This window comes from Onychomys torridus, chromosome 8, assembly GCF_903995425.1.
Source record: "Onychomys torridus chromosome 8, mOncTor1.1, whole genome shotgun sequence".
Lineage (NCBI taxonomy): Eukaryota > Metazoa > Chordata > Mammalia > Rodentia > Cricetidae > Onychomys > Onychomys torridus.
In genome coordinates this window covers 32,967,880-32,984,559 of record NC_050450.1, presented here as the reverse complement: position 1 = coordinate 32,984,559, position 16,680 = coordinate 32,967,880, and the positions used below count along the sequence as shown (strand labels likewise).

The following is a 16,680-nucleotide window of genomic DNA, read 5'->3' as shown; positions in this document are numbered from 1 at the left end:
TATTTTTGGAAAGGGCCATTTATTAAGTTTGTTTAGGCTTAACAAGAAGATAATTTTTAAAATGGGGACTATCCTCTGAAAATTGCCAAGTTCAATATTTATATATGTCAGGACCTTCCAGAGAAAGATAACAGCCAGAGACAACTGCTGAAGAGGAGGTGTCTGAAATTGAAAGACTCTTCCCAAAATTCCTACTAGGAAATGACTATTGATGAAATACCTCAGACAGTAAAAACAAAAACGTCGTTTTTCTGCAGTGTTGTGACATAGTATGAACAGCATATAGCTGCAAACAAGTGAGGTGTGTGAGCTCTTAAAGGGTCAAGAACAATTTTAGGATGGGATATTACAGCAGCTCCTCCCCTTGCCCTGCGGCCACCCCACACCCAGTGACTGTCATAACTTCTTACAGACAACTTCACTAGTATTTGATGCCTTGTTAGAGACATGGAACACAGGGCTTTCCTTGAACCCAAACACAGAAACATAAGTTGCTCCCTTCCCTGAGGCTGATCTCACAGAAGGTGGAATAGAGAGCAGAGCGAGACCCAGATGGTCCAGGACAGCAGAAAAGTCACTGGAAACTGAGCCAGGGTCTGGGCTTATGGCCTTGGCTTTAAGGCTACTTGGAGCAAGATTGCTGGGTTCCTCTTGACCTCAGGTTTCCCGTCTTTAAGACGAAAGGACTGGGCTGTAATCTCTGAGAGTCCACTCCACCCGGATGGAAGCTATCTCATCCTCTTTTCTTTGGAAAGCATTTCAGACTTAACTGGGTGATGGAGTTACTTGTCTGAGCTAAACTGTTCATTCTCAATCCAAGATATGGGTTTGCAAAACAAAGCAACAACAACAACAAAAGGCTTATGTTGTAGAAACTAAAATGATGAAATTCACAGAGGGCTGTCCATTAAAAAAGAAAAATAGAAAAAAAAAAAAAAAAGGCAAGTCCCTGTATGCTCTCTGTTTCATTGCCTGTGAAGGGTATGTGAGTAATGGGGCTAAGGTGTTGTCCATTCCTCACTCATTGTGTCTAAGTAAAGATCAAAGGTTCTTAGCTAATGACATGAGAGTCTAACCGTAAAAGTCTCTGCATCAGCTGGAATTAAATGAGAAAAAACTTTTCTGTATTCTTATTGGTCATTGTGTTTTAACCCGGCTGCTTAGAGAGATTTCTCTAGAAATGCAAACAGTTTTCCTCCAACTTAAAAAAAAAAAAAAAAAAAAAAAAGCCTATATCAGGGATCAGGGATGTAGTAGATTTGTCCATAAGCAAACACTTTGTAAATGAATAAAGAGTCTATACTTTCTTCCTATTATTTCCTGTGCTGTTTAAGTTCATCTGCAAAAGCAAAGAAGCTAAACACGTCATGAAACTTGAAAACATCCCTGTGGTAGAGAGTACACGAGAAAAACTCCAAGCTCAAAGAACCCCCAAGACTCTTCCAGTCTGCCCTCAACCCGGCTAGGAAACAACATTATGAAGCAGCCTGCCAAAGAATCTACAAGTTTGTCTTTTACCACAAGAACAGTGGTCTAGGAGGCAGACCCTGGAGGCCTTTCTAACGGAGAAAAAGGGAAGGCCTCTTCATATTCTACTTTCCACAGGCCTGAGAAAGATCTTTCTAGAAGCCCACTGCAGCAGTACCATTGGTATCCCCAGAGAATATGAAAAACAAACCAGACCAGACCAGACCAAGTGGAGATCTCAGGCTGATTTCTTAGTAATATTTGTCCATGACTAGACTCTTCCTTCTGGGTGATTTCCACACACTTTAAAGCTTAATTCCTATTCTATTCAACATCCTCCTACACCCCGAGAAGAACTCATGGAATACTGGCATGCCTGAATCAGCTGCCTGGAACAGAATGAGGAAGAAGCCTTTCCCAGTCTGAGGGTCCCTATACCTGGTTTATGTGGATCGCTTGTTCTTATGATGGCCAATTCCCTGACAGACATCCTGGGCATGTGACCTTTCTCATCAAGGTCACAGCCATTTCAGTCAGATCTCCTTCAAACAACAGATTCCTAGTTTCCATGATTTCCAGGTGGTAATTGTAGTCCAGTGGTGCCCATATAGACATAAATGACAAAAAGCTAGCTGAAAACCCTTCTGAGGAACTGAAAGATTCCTAAGCAAACTAACTCAGTGCAGCAGACAGAAATGAGGATTTAAGATGAGAACGAAATCTATAATGGAACACAGAAATTCATTAGCCTGAGCTTCCGAAACAGTTCAAGGAATTGGACCTAATTCTGCCCTCCTTGTTGGGGGGTGTCATTACTAATGTCACAGAAACACTTTGAGCCACCATCTATCAGAAGTCTGATGAAAGAAAAAAAAGCTAACATTTCATAATTAATGTTGAAAGTAAGTGCAGTGATGTGAAAGTCCTTGCCCTGCATAAACTAAACAGTGTTCTACATAAAGAAAACCACTGTTTCTAAGTCACCCAGTTCTGAGAATTATCCAGAATTCCACAATGCTAACCCTGCAGTCTATAAAGAAATTATTCAAGTATGTATTTGAGTAATTCTGCATTTTAATTTAACCCTTTGAAACATTAATCAAACCATGGCTAATTATAGAAATTAAGGAATGAAACGATGGAATCTTCTAAAAGATATTATTTAAAAGGCAGTTTATACAATTACTTGTATAGATGTTTGCTTTAAAGAGGAAAAACAGTTCTACTGTAATGAAAAGGGTCTTAGAAAATTAAATTAACAAGGGGGGACCAGGCTGATATGAAACTAAATTAGCATCAAATGCAAATTACAGGGTACTTAATGGTAGAAACAGGTGCAGAGAAGAACTCTAAATGAGATAAATGAATAAAACATCCTTCTCCACAAATGTGGAAGCTGACACAAAGTCAATGACATGAATAATTCAGCAGCCTCCACACTGCTGTTGAGGTCAGCCTGCCTTGACCTTTGAAACAGGAAGTAAAATTCAGTTCAAATTTGACTGACTGGAAATATAACAGTTATTTGGTTTTTTTTATATATTAAAAAACCCACAGAATTTTTTTTCAAAAGACAGACACAGGAAATAGACAATAGAATTATAATTTGATCTAAAGTCATTGGTTAAAGCCACATACACACACACACAAAAAAAAAAAAAACCTCATTAGATAAGATTTTATCCAAATCATGTTTCAATATGGAAATCCTAGGAATAAAAATAATTAGAAGTGCATAGACCAGATCCTCAGTGTATTGATCAGACTCCCTATGGGAATAAATCTCTAGGTCTTTGCCCTTTCTTCATATGATTTTGTTGTGTGGATGTCAGTATAAAAGAAGCATGCCATGATTTTTTTAAGGCACATATTCTTATTAGTAATGCAAAGTTATCTCTTACATTTGTGAGGTTAAAATTTAGCAGAGCTGGATTTGAACTCTGTGAACACGCTTCTTCTAAACTCTTCATTCTGACTTAATAGAGGGTGCAGCACCCCCGCCCCAACTCATTTATCTTATAAAAATGCAAGCTGAAGTCTCAAAACAAATGATTTTCATAAGCAAGTGGCTTCCTGTGGTTCTATATCATGGATGCTTCCTTCTCTCCTCCACACACTTCCAAAGTATCTGGTGAACCGGTGAGAGTACGCTCCTCATTTCAGATCAAATCTAGTGTATTAGAGATGAACAAGGTATGACAACAAAGCAATTTCTACAAACTAGAAAGACAGAAGAATATATGTGGGATATCATCTCGGCCTTTATTTCACGGGCTGGCAGAAAGATGTTAGATAATAGCAGTTATCACCACCCTCCAATTGGTTCTATTAATGGGACCAAAAACGTGGCTATCTGCCTTTCATCTGTCCACTCTGCTTGTCAGATAAAAGATTGTGTTGAAAGATGAGATTCATTTGACTTTTTCGACTTAGGAGAGAGTTAAAGCTACACATATACACCTTAACTATTCACAAAAACACACTAGAACACTAGGTTTATGACTCTAATTGCTGTAGGAACAATGTTGTTTCCAAACCCACGTGCTCAGCTGAGGCAGAATTAAATATGTCGGGTGTGCTGGTTCATCATTTTATTAGTAGTATTATTATTATCATCATTATTATTACTATTACTCACACCTCACTGGACAATTCCTAAAGAGAGATAAACCAAACACTGCTGATTTGGGGTTTGCCCATAATGACTGACCTGAGCTAAGGCTTTTGTATACAGAGTGGCTCCCCGCTAAATGAGGGCTCTGTAGAGCCAGCTGGTTCTCATTTTGAAACAACCGGCTTCTCTATCCCCAAGTGCTAAAGAAAATAATCCCAGCGATCTATGACTACACCCTTGCACAGACGCAGCAATGAGAATTTGATTGTGGAGATAATTAAAGTCATTCCTGGAACTTTCAAGGGAAAAATCATAGTACAAGAATGGGAAGAGGTGGGGGGGGGGGTGCAGAATAGTCAATGACACTATTTAAAACTAACCTAGGCCTAACCATTGTGAGAGGAAAGAGGGCACATCCACTCCAAAAGGAACTTGCTGAACCAGTTCGATTCTCTCCTCTGCACTGCCACTTCATGGAGAGGCCCAGGGAGCCAACCATACAGTTCTCAGCCTCCAGTGCCCACTTCAGATACCAAAGAACCTGAAGAAGCTACATAGACTAATGACACCACCACATTCAGGTGTTTCGTGGACTGTTTTGTTTTAAGTTTTAATGTTAAATAAAATACCCATCGAGGCTCCTGGCTGGGCTCTCCAACTGTCTTTCTTGGCTGATCTGAAATGTGAGATTAATGTTAATGAACAAAAGCAGTATCAGACACTTGAAGGCACTCAATCTCTCAATCTTCAGGAGGGTTGTTATTTCTTTAAGGTTATGCTGTCCTACAAAAAGAATCCATGTACATAGAGCTCAAACAGCATTCTGCTGATCCTCCATTCTCTGCCTGCCTACACATCTTATAAGCTATAGGGAAAGCAAGGATCCTATAAAATCCTCTGCACTATCTGCCTTTAACAGGAAGGAAAGATAGACTCAATGAGGATTCCGGGCCTCTCAATTAACCTGATTAGTTCAGCACATTGCTCTCATGAATGACACCTTATCTTGGAAACAAGGGAGAACTTCCTTCAGTGGGCGTCTCCTAAAGCCGCAGAGATGCATCCTATTAGATGTGAGAGATGTCTGTCTCCCCTCCTCACCAGCTCGCAGGTCAGAGAAGCCAGGCTATTGGGCCTGGTGCCTGGCTACATTTTGAGTCTGAAGGACAGAAGGCCAGCTCCCATCTGCCCAGGGGACCTCGGAGGAGGCTGAGAAAAGGGGTGCCCCATGGGCAACTTCAAGCCTTCTTTCAGCGTCAACCAGGCACATGATAGGATTGAGATGGGGGCAGGAGGATCTTGAGGGTAGGGGTAGAGAAAGAGAGAAGAAGGGAGAATTTATTAACCCTTTCCTCACAAAAGTACTGTGTTACTACGCTAAAGCACTAGGCACTGTCACACTGATTTCACACTTGATAGTGCTGGAGCATAGTTAAGTAAGGGGCATAGTTTGCCCCTACCAAAACAACAACAACACCAAAAAAAAAAAAAAAAAAACACTTTTTCTGAAAATTATGAAACATGCTGCTTCCCTCAAGATGGGACATACATGTACTATTTCCCCAATTCATGTTAGCATGTGTAATAGACAAACCGCTTAACAGAATAGACTCCTGAAAATGTGCTTTGTGTGAGCACCAACAGCAGGGGTTTTCACTTACTTGTCAGCTCTGTGATTTACTCGATCAATTAAACAGTTAGGCAACGAGGAGATTTGCATGGTAATCGTGTGAAGATTAACATTTTCAACTGAAACAAATTTAATATTTCATCTTGCATTTTCTGTTTCTTGTCCTTCTTTAATGGCAGCCCCACTTCGCTTTATTGTGTGGCTGTAACAAGCCTGTCTCGAGGCAGAGATGAGACCATCCCATTCAACAACTGTGCTTCTCACCTCCTTTCACAAAAACCATGCTCTAAGCATCTACTGCATGTGAGTGAGGTATTGTGCTGAGGGCCGGGGATAGGCAGCAACCCGCAGCTGTGGCCACTACCCCATAAGCATGTCGTCATTCTTCGGAGCCTGTCTGCCCTACTGTGCTTGGCAATACCACAAAATGCGGAAGTCTGAATTCCATAGCAAAGGGTCTTCACAATCTCTTCATTCCAGTCTGTATTTTTAAAATAACAGCCATGTCATTCTCAGTATATATTGTGTGCCAAGCACTATGATGACACTGCTTATAGATGAAGAAATGGGTGTAAGAACAACTGAACTGCCCAGGGTCCTATGGTGCTAGCTGAGCTGGGATTTGATCTGACTCCACTGCCCACAGTCTTAACCAACATGTAGACTTATATCAGAGGAGTGTAATAAAACCATGGAGTCTGCCCATGTATGAGCTGACTTCAGCGCAAGGGAATCTTTCTTGGGCATCTTGATTCAGTCTTGTATTGTGTTCTTCTATTTTAAAGAAGTCGATATAGTTAGGTATGGCAGCATGCGCCTGAAATCCCAATACTCAGGAGAAAGGCTGAAGAATCACAAGTTCGAGGCCAGGCTAGGATATAAAAGACACTGTCTCAAAAGAAAAAGAGAAAAATCAATAATATTTACTTACTATTTCAACCTATTCTTCCTCAAAAAAAAAAAAAATCTGAGTCACTGAGAAAGTTCCAGGATTTCAGGAGCCAAGTTGGGTCACAAGGTATTTACTTTCAATCTGTGTCCGTCTTCGAAGCTTTTCTGGACAATCATGAACACAGTAGGAGACAAAAAGTGGAAGCACAGAGTTGTGGAAGGAGGAAGAAAGGAGGGACGTCTTGTCCTAGAAGGTACAGCCACCACGAGTAACTCAGCAAGGCAACTCATCTTGCAAAAAAGTGTCATGGTGTTTCTCGAATTAGGGATAGACACCCACATAAAATATATTAGGCTCAGTTTTCAAAATTTGATTTTAAGGCTTTGAAATATTCCATCCCTAGTGTTTTTGGGGTGTTGGAAATCTTGTTATGTTTTTGCAATAAAAAAAATAATTGTGTGTGTGTGTGTGTGTGTGTGTGTGTGTGTGTGTGTGTGTGTTGGTTGGTTGGTTGTATGTGTGTGATATTGAGGACTGAACTCAGAGCATTTGCACATGTTAGACACACACATTATATCCACTGAACTATATCCCTAAAATAGTGAGGCTTGAAGCTGTAATCCACAATAGAGACGAATGTTCCCATTTTGAAGATTGGAGCACTGAGGTGCTCAGGACAAAGGTACTAAGTAGTCATGAGAAGCTGACCCGACAGCAAGGGGCTTCAAAGTCTTCATCTCTGCCATTGCACTCCTACTCCGCCTTCAGCAGATTTCTTTCTGGATTGTTACTTCATTTTCAACCCCACCAGTTAAATGTGTAACTAAGTAGTAAGACACCGGGTAGGAACTGTGTTTAGGGGAACACATGAGGAGATGAAATGTGGCTAGCAAGAAAAGAGGTGTAAAAAAAAAAAAAAAAAAAAAAAAGAGGAAGCTCCGCTGGGTAATAAAGGATGGCGAGAAGAAAAATCAAGCTGAGAACTGGAGGTGCGGAATGTCTTGTCATGTGCTCAGGGGCTAGTCCCTTAAGCTGCATGCTCCATCAGATTGAGTCCACTGGTGGCAAAGGGATCCTTTGAAATATCACACTTCACAGTGTTCAAAATCTGCTAGCATTATGCCATAGCTAGGTATGTAACAATTAAATTTACAGCGATGAGGGGTTTTGTTCACTTTGTTTTATTACGCTCAAAGATTGGTCTTTATAGGAACGTACAGATGTCTCAAACAGGGCAACCTTTGCCTGTAGCCACAGGAAGATGGTATCGAGTTGTTTGAAGATACTCTGTGGTGTATATTAGCATGCCATAGAGACTAGAATTAAAATTTAAGAAAACAAGGAGACCATTTAGGAAAACAGGTTCTCTGACACTGTTGGTGATGGTTTCAAAGATCACTGAGTGGACATTTCACCAACTTCCTTTTCCAAAGAACTTTCCAACAGTTAAAAGAAACTAATCACTTCCTGTCTTCTTTTCTGTCGTGTGTGTGTGTGTGTGTGTGTGTGTGTGTGTGTGTGTGTGTGTGTAAGGGGGGGGGGGAGAGAGAGATCAAACCTAATGGCAATCCTACAGTTCTTCAAACTCACTAACGTCCCTTTTGGGAAGCACACCCAAAACTATTTTTTAATTATGAGATATCACGAACAGATCAGAATATCAATAAATGGGAAACATGGTTTTTAAAGGGGAGAACTCCTCAATAGTTAAGTATTGGACAATAATAAATTTCCAAGAGAGTAGTTGTCAGATCCAATCCACAAAGGGAGTAAAAGAGAGCTTTGGTCAATCATGATTGCTCAGGAAAGATGGAGAGAAGTATGTGTCTCCAGGAATAGCTCCTCCTCCATGAGTCTCCAGTGTCTAATCCAGTGTGGGCCCTCCAGCTAACCTAAGTATTGACATCTCCAGCAGGGGCAATTCCATGTGAAAACACAGAAGCTGGTGCCAGAGAATGAGATATTTTAACATACTACTTTGATCACTTTCAAATCATGGATTACAAGAAGGACTTCCACCCTGACTGTACAGCATCATGAACCCCCAGTGTCCACACCCTACAGAGGACTGCTCGCTCACACAATACCCATCCGCGCGCGCGCGCGCGCGCAAGAGCGCGCGCACACACACACACAGCATCAATGTTTGGTCAGCTGAACAGAGAATGAGTAAAAAGAAAAGAGGGGGTGTCCTTGAGAAATTCTCAATAGTGATTACAAGAGCTTTTCTTTTTTCCAAAACCACTGTCGTTACCAAAGTCTGAATGAAAATGTGGACACTCTTACCCACGCCCTGTACAATCCATACAGTGGCCATGTTCTGATTCAAAGGCCGGCACACACTTCATCCAGCTCTCTTCTCTTCTCCCTTCGCCCTGGCACTTAAAGCGTTAAAGAAAACAATGAAAGAAGGGGCGAGTGTGCAAAGGAGGATTTACTGGCATTTACTTTTAATCTATGGTCCTTCACTCTGTAGCTTAGCCGGCCTCCGTCAGGCTTTCTCCTCCTTTATATTTCATGAGGGACCCCCATACTGCTCCTGAGAGGCAGAGCCCAAGTGGCCCTAAGCTTTTTGTCAGGTAAAAAGAGAAGAAAAAGGAAGGGAGCAATAGCTAACCCAACGCTAAGAGGCATCCATTAGATGGCACCAGGTTTCTGTTCTCATGTCGATGACTCAGGATTAGAGCATTTGAAATAATCTTATTGAGAGGAATCAAAAGCCCCACCAAGGGAGAGGCAGCTCCCGTAGCACCAGGCACAGGCGCGAACAATATCTTATTAAAGATGTGTTGCCTAACACTGTTACTTTTTTATTATATTATGAAACTATTGTGCTCCAAACAGTTAATGCAATGCTGTAGTCATCGAAGGCCATTTTGGAAGTTGTTGTGTGGGATCAAGCTAGCTAATTGGCCAGCTTGTCCAGTGAAATTGTTACAAGTGAGTTTGGGGGCGTGTTCACAACTGGAACTAAGCATTTTACCTTTAAAACTAAAAATCACCAAAGCACATTAAAAGTCACTGTGTTTCCACTGAAGGCAAAGTCCATCTGAGAAAGATGAAATGCCAACGGATTTCCACCTAATCTATTCCATAAACTACATCTTTTTTTATAAGTGACCCCTCAAAGGAAAATGTGGTAGAGTTTTCTCTTGCTTCATTTGGGAGCTTAGCTTTCCTCTCCATTAAGAGAGTTTTCTCTCTGTCTCTGTCTCTGTCTCTGTCTCTGTGTCTGTCTGTGTGTGTGTGTGTGTGTGTGTGTGTGTGTGTGTGTGTGTCATACTTTACCAGGATTAAGGCAATTAAAATTCTATTATAACAAGTACTGTAACATTAAAACCCTCATTTGCTTCTGGACAAAGGCTTGTAACTGGAGAAATAGTTTGCAAGGGAGATTTATCTTCATCTGCCCACACTGCTAAAGACAGCGCGCAACCAAAGACAGACCTGTACTTGTTCACCATATTTCATTGGTTGCAATAGGAGTCACTTTTATACTGTCCCAAACAGTGTATAGTTACATGGCTTGTAAAGAGATGGATAGAGAAGGGGGGGAGGGAATGGGCTGAAGGAATTGATAGTCTATTTTAGATAACATCTCATGCAAATTCAAATGATCAAAATACCATCTCTTTAGGCTGGAACTTCTAAAGTGGGGTGTTTTATATCTGGCCATTTTTTTTTTAAATTAGAGAGTTTGGCCAGGTGCTGGTGGTCTTGGGGAATGAGAATTTCTGTCAATGGTGTGTCACACTTTGCAGGGGGGTTGCTTGGCTTGTTTTCAACTCCCAACAACCTATTTGAAAGTAAAAGTGTGTTTATCATCCTGATGAATTATAATCGCCAACTTGCCGTGCGAAGTCACTGACACACAGGAGCCCCCAGTGCCTTCCTGCATTTTCCCAAACTGTTACAGAAACAAACTTATGATGACGTGAAACGCAAAGCCACACTGTGAGCCCACACATGGGCCAGCTTCCACACACATCCTTGCCGATGCCCTGAAGCTCTCTCTGTTCAACACATTTCTTGGAAGTTGTGCCATAATTTCCTTTACAGGAAAACTACTGTTGCTTATTATACAGTGTCTGCTGTAGTGTAACACCCTGCAAAAGTACTTTGCATTATGATCTACTGTCAGCATATTTGAAACGCATTTTAATGTATCCTGGTTGTGTATTTGAGAATAGCTGATAGCAAATGGAATCTAGATTGCTCTTAGCTAATTGTATTAGTAATTTTTTTTTATCACAGTAGCGAACCGTACCCAAGTGTTCAGAGCTCAGCTCATCCTCAGAATGGTACCATGTGATATGTGTAAAATTGAGAATGATACTTGCTCACATAAGTCTCATTGCTAATAATCACATGTGAATTCCCACTGAGAAAACAAATGTTTAAATGCACTGGGGCTAGGAAACAACTGTAAATTCATGCTCAGTGCCGATGCTGACTCTCCCCTGTCTAAAAGATAGAAGCTTCTCCAAGCAACTGGAAGGACAGCAATCATCCAGCCTGGGGCAGCTTTCAAGAGTGGATTCAGCTTCCTTTGGTTTTCACTGAGCAGTCAGAGTTAGGAAATGAGGTGGTACAGAAGGTTTACCAGCGCGCTGAGAAATTCATTTGCACCTCTGGTTCTTGGTGACCCACACAGCAGCTTGTGTGCTATGATGAACACTTCTCTGCTTGCTGGTTGGTCCCTCTGAATGGCGGGGTGAAGAGGAAGATAAGAACTGAAAGGAGCAATCAAGTGAAGTCATGGACCTGGCTAAGGATCTCATTTGCAATGTTTAGTGAACATAACTTCATGTTCATCTAAGGCAGAGGTTCTCAACCTTCCTAAGGAGGCAGCCCTTTAATACAGTTCCTTATGCTGGGGTGAGCCCCCCAACCATAAAATTATTTCACTGCTATGTCATAACTGTATTTTTGCTACTGTTATGAATGGTAATGTAAATGATACATGATATGTGACCCCTGTGGGGCTCATGACCCACAGATTAAGAACCTATGAAAAGGAAAGACAGAAAATCATTTTGTGGGGATTTGGGGGTTTAAATGATAAAAGACAGAAGGCCCACATGCCTTCAGAAATTCAGGGTAATACATTTTCTCACACGTGCCCAATGGTTAAAAATTGCCTATGAGTATCCTGAGTTGACATGTGACTGTTGTTTCATTCTGATGGTCACGTGGTCATGTAAAATACGTGGGCAACAACTTAATCAAGAAAGCTAGTATGATAATAGAATTAATAGTGTTTTTCTGCAAAGCCTTGCCTCTACACTTGACCTCTTAAGTTAAAACATGGACCTTCAATCAAAGTTTCTGTCTGAACAATCCCAGCACGCCCAACATTTTCTGTTCAAATGACCTGTGGCTGGTTAAATGAGCATCCTGGCTATGTCCTAACTGACAATTTCATTCTGCATTTTAATCATTGTAAAGCCCATTGATATTACTTAAATGACTTAGATGTAGAAGAACATTAGACTGTTGTGGAAAAACATCTTGGTTCTTTTTGTTTTGTTTTGTTTTGTTTGTTTGTTTGTTTGTTTTTTAGGAGAGCTTTGCATAAGTATTGCCTGAATTAATTCCAAACAGGCTTGGGGGTTTGTGTCACAAAAGCCATGTATTTTCTTTAATGTCATACATTGTGCTCTATATCTCCCAGTTCTAAGCATAGATGCAGAGTCTTACAATGAAAAAGAAAGACAAGGCAAAATTGTGGCAATCAGCAAACCCAAATCATTAGATGAGTATGTGCTGATGGGCTTTAAGAAAAAAATCTAAGTTTTAAATGCTGGATTTGAGGGACCCAAAATTTGCAGGTTACTTGAACAACATTTTACATAATCCTGAAAGGACTGGGTTTTAACTGACACATTTTACAAGTTTATCTTGTATTATTTCTACCCCTTAAAAACAAATTCTGTGTGTTGACCACTAAGGATCTATAGTCCTAAGAACTTAAGCCTTCATTTGCTTAGTTAATCTATTTCATCCATCACACTGATGCTAAATTAAAGAACAGTATAGAACTATCCCTGCCCCACATATATTCTAGCCAGAAACATCAGTGCTTCCTGGAAAGGAACTGTGTGGTAGAATTGGCCAAGAAAGAGGTGTTTTTGTAAGGCCATCTGCATTCATCTATCTCACCACCTCAAGACAAATGTAGGAAAAAAATATTTTTCAACTAAGCAAGGATCCTAATTGTAGCTAACTAGATACAGAATAAAAGTCTTTACTGCATGCATAACGAAGTTTCCATAGAGAAACAGAAGTTGCACAGATTCTGAAAAAGTGGGTTCCCAATTCAGAGTACCCTATGTGACTTTTGTCACTATTCTCTCTTCTGATTCCTACAAAGTAAACCTAATTAAGAACCTCCGTCATTAGTCTTCCAGAAAAATTAGCACAGCTTATGCTAATTACTCCTGCAAAATTTAATAAACTCGTTGAAATGGGAATAGTCTAATGAGGTTTTATTTATTGAACTAAGATAACTCCAAGGAAAAAGGTTAGGACACAAGGATATACAGTATAGTAATAAAACTACAATGTACTCAATTTCTAAACAGGAATTTTATTGCAAACCTTTTAAATTCAAATCTGAGTTAGTGTGTGGATGTTCAACCCATCCCCACCTTAGTTCAATAACTGGAAGTCATTTTTTGCTTTTTACTTTAACAATAATTACCACACATAGCCCTTTATTTCAAAGATAATGAAATTTGCTGCTGTTAGTTCCTGTTCATCAGCTATTAAACATAACACATTTGACTTTTCCCGTGTCTGCACAGCCCAAATATCTGGATCACTGGGCACAGGCTGGGGTTTTATGATTCTTAATCAAGCTATTTGGCATTGAGCAGAAATGTAACCTAACAGTCGACTCCAGATGTACCCTTCCTACACCACATAGCAATTTTCCAATAAACATTTTGACAAATTGTCATAACTGAAAAAAGTAATTTGGGTCACATTCTTACTTTGTTGCATGTCACTGGGAGGAAATAGAAACTTGTCTGTACAACTGCTGATTCTGTTAATTCCATTATATATATATAGATAGATAGATAGATAGATAGATAGATAGATAGATAGATAGATAGATACATATACATATATATACAATTTGCCAAACTGGTCTCCAAATCACTGACAACAAACAATGTAGCCAAATTTTAACACAGAAATGGCTGGCCCTGTTCCAGTGCTATGTGACCAGAAAGCCTCTTCCATCTACACTATAAATAGTTTTTCTGAATAATCACTGCTAAAAGTCTTTTGACTGATAAAAATAGCAGTGTTCTTCCAAATTCTGAAGGTCAAGCTAGAAATTATTAGCTTTCAGAAAGAGGTGACTGTGTGTTAAAGCTATGGTAACTTCTAAGGCCACAACAGCCCACATCCTTGGCCTTATATTGCATACAGTCTGCATATTGTAAGAACTGACTGTTGCTACTGAGTGCAGCAGGCTCAGGGACTCATATTCATAAATCTGAAAGCAAATCAAACCTTAAGCATGTAATAGATATTATGCAATCTGTAACATGGAATGAAATTGGAAACTAAAATTCAAACACCACTGCCATCGTATTTTTCCCCTTTGCAGCAATTTTGTGCAGTTGAAAAATATTTTCTGTTTTGTCCTTCCTTGCCTAAGTTCTTGTGGTTTTCATCCCTCGCTATTAGAAAGAGAATTTTCACATATCGGCGGAGAACGACTGGAGGTTTGTTTATTTTTTTAAACCTTTGGAAGACTGAAGGGGCAAGTAACTTTGAAAACTCACATGCAAATAAAAATAGCCAACTGGGAGCTTTGCCTATCAACTGCCTATCAACTGGTCTCATTGCCTGAGAAGACAACTCTATGTCAGACAGTGGCAAACACCAGCAAATAAATGTATCCTGGGACTTGAACACATCCAGGATGTCACAGACGTCTTTAAAATGCCCTTACCTTAAAGAAATCAAACTAACTGTACAAGGTTTTCTACTTTGTCTAACCGAAAGCGGGGTGGGGGGTGGGGGGGTGAAAAGGATAGATGTCATGAACAATATCTCTAAAGCCACCAACTGCATAAAGTGCAGACTTATTCTGCCTAAATTGTTTGAACTCCCCCAGCCAAGAAACGGTTTTAAGTACCCTACTGGGACAGATGCAAGGCGGCGACAATAGAAGCCACACTAATGCAATCCAGGTAACACAATCCTGTTTCAAAAACACGGGGCGGGCTAATTACAGCGCTGCTGAGTCAAGTTTCTCCAGCCTTCACAACCCACAGGAACAGGTCAAAATCAGATGTTATTCAAACCACAGTCATATCAGCCTTCTGCATCAGAGTCACAGCTTAAAACCAAATGAAGAACTTTAAAGCTTAACCCGTTCACAAGCAAGAAAGAGAGAGAGAGAGAGAGAGAGAGAGAGAGAGAGAGAGAGAGAGTGTTTTCATTACGGGTGGCACGGTGGGTCCTCGTCACCACATAGATCGAAAAGGACTATGAGGCACCACAGAATGGTTATGGTTCAAAGTTTGGAGACTATTTAGGATGGCTCTTTGATGCGATGCTTTCTTTTTAATGCAAGAGTAAGAAACACTTGCTTAAAAGGGCAAGCAGTGCTCAGAAAGGTATGCACAAATGACACCGGCAGCAGGAAGGTAGGCCTTTGACCTTGTTCGTTTGCAGAATTTTATCTTCCATGGCAGAAAATACAACTTTATGAATGACATATCTGCTCTCTCAGATAAGCATGCCATTCTCATTCAATGGACACCAGACAACAACACTGTACATTGAACCTTCACCTCCTTTAACTTGGGATTAAGATGTTATTATGCATATCAAATATGTATTTTCTCATGATTATATTAGCATGAGGCCTCTGACTAGAATACTCAACTAAACTGAAACTTTTACAAAGCTACTTGGTGATCAATATTGAGCCAAGAACCTGAAGACTCATGGAAGTCAGAGCCAACAGTCTTTTGATAGAAACCAAGTTGAACAAAATAGATACCTAGGTTTCTTTACCTGAAAAATGATAAATTAAAATTTAAAAACATGAGGAATTCGACAGATTTTGTTGCATCTTTGTGTTGCTGTTGTCTAAGACAGTATTACCAAAGCTCCGAATGGGATGTTCATTTGGCTGTTGATTTCCTCAATGAAGGGATCTGCTTCATTTGAATGAAGACTCTTTTTTTCCCACAGTGAGTAGATGCTCTTTTCCTAGCTGACAATTGACAGTCTCTATAAAGCTTCCAGGCCATTTACTTCTCAATGAGTAATGCTATGTAACGAATGGTTTATCATACATGTTTCCATACAATGAATTTCAATAATTAAAATGTGAAATGAATATTTGGGATGCCACTCCACATAATGTGTGCACACTGACTCATAACTGCACTGACGAACTGAAACAGATGTATTGTTCTACAGTGATTTACTTGGTCATGTCAGATTAGTAATATGGATCTGTTTAAAAACACAATAATTAAGACAAGCAGGATAAATTAATCAACTTACAATACTGTGTGAGCCACAATCAAGCCCGGAAATAACAGAAGAAAAATCTTGGTTCACAGATCTCTTTAAACTGCTTTTATGCATAAATAAAACCTTAAAATGTAGATGGATTACGTCCAACAGAACTACTGTAGCTAAAAGTGATAATGATTCAAACATTTTTCAAATAAAAGTTAAATATTTATAAGCACCCAACCACATTTCATAAATCACAAAACTATTATTATTTTATTTCTGAAGCTTCCTGATACACCATGGGGACTGAACCACACAGAGTGAGGAATGAACACACACACATACACATGCACACACAAATATGTATTACTTTATGAGCATTAATCAGACACAAAACCAGAGCCATCCAAGAAACAGGCCTCCAAAGAACATTCCATATGGCTGTCCCAGAAATCACTCTCACTCGGCGCAGTATAAGTCAGGACCAACAGGCAAACTTCAGCCTCATGCATCCCTAACCCTCGCCCATGAGCAACACAAAGCAGGTGTTTCATTATAATGCAGACTAGGAATCCAGTGAGA

At 40.1% G+C, this 16,680-nt stretch overlaps 1 protein-coding gene across 6 annotated transcripts in view; it reads right to left on the bottom strand.

Moving 5' to 3' along the window:
• The window catches only part of Ebf1 (EBF transcription factor 1), a 389,991-nt gene that overhangs the window by 348,008 nt on the left and 25,303 nt on the right, over positions 1-16,680 (bottom strand). The window lies entirely within an intron of this gene.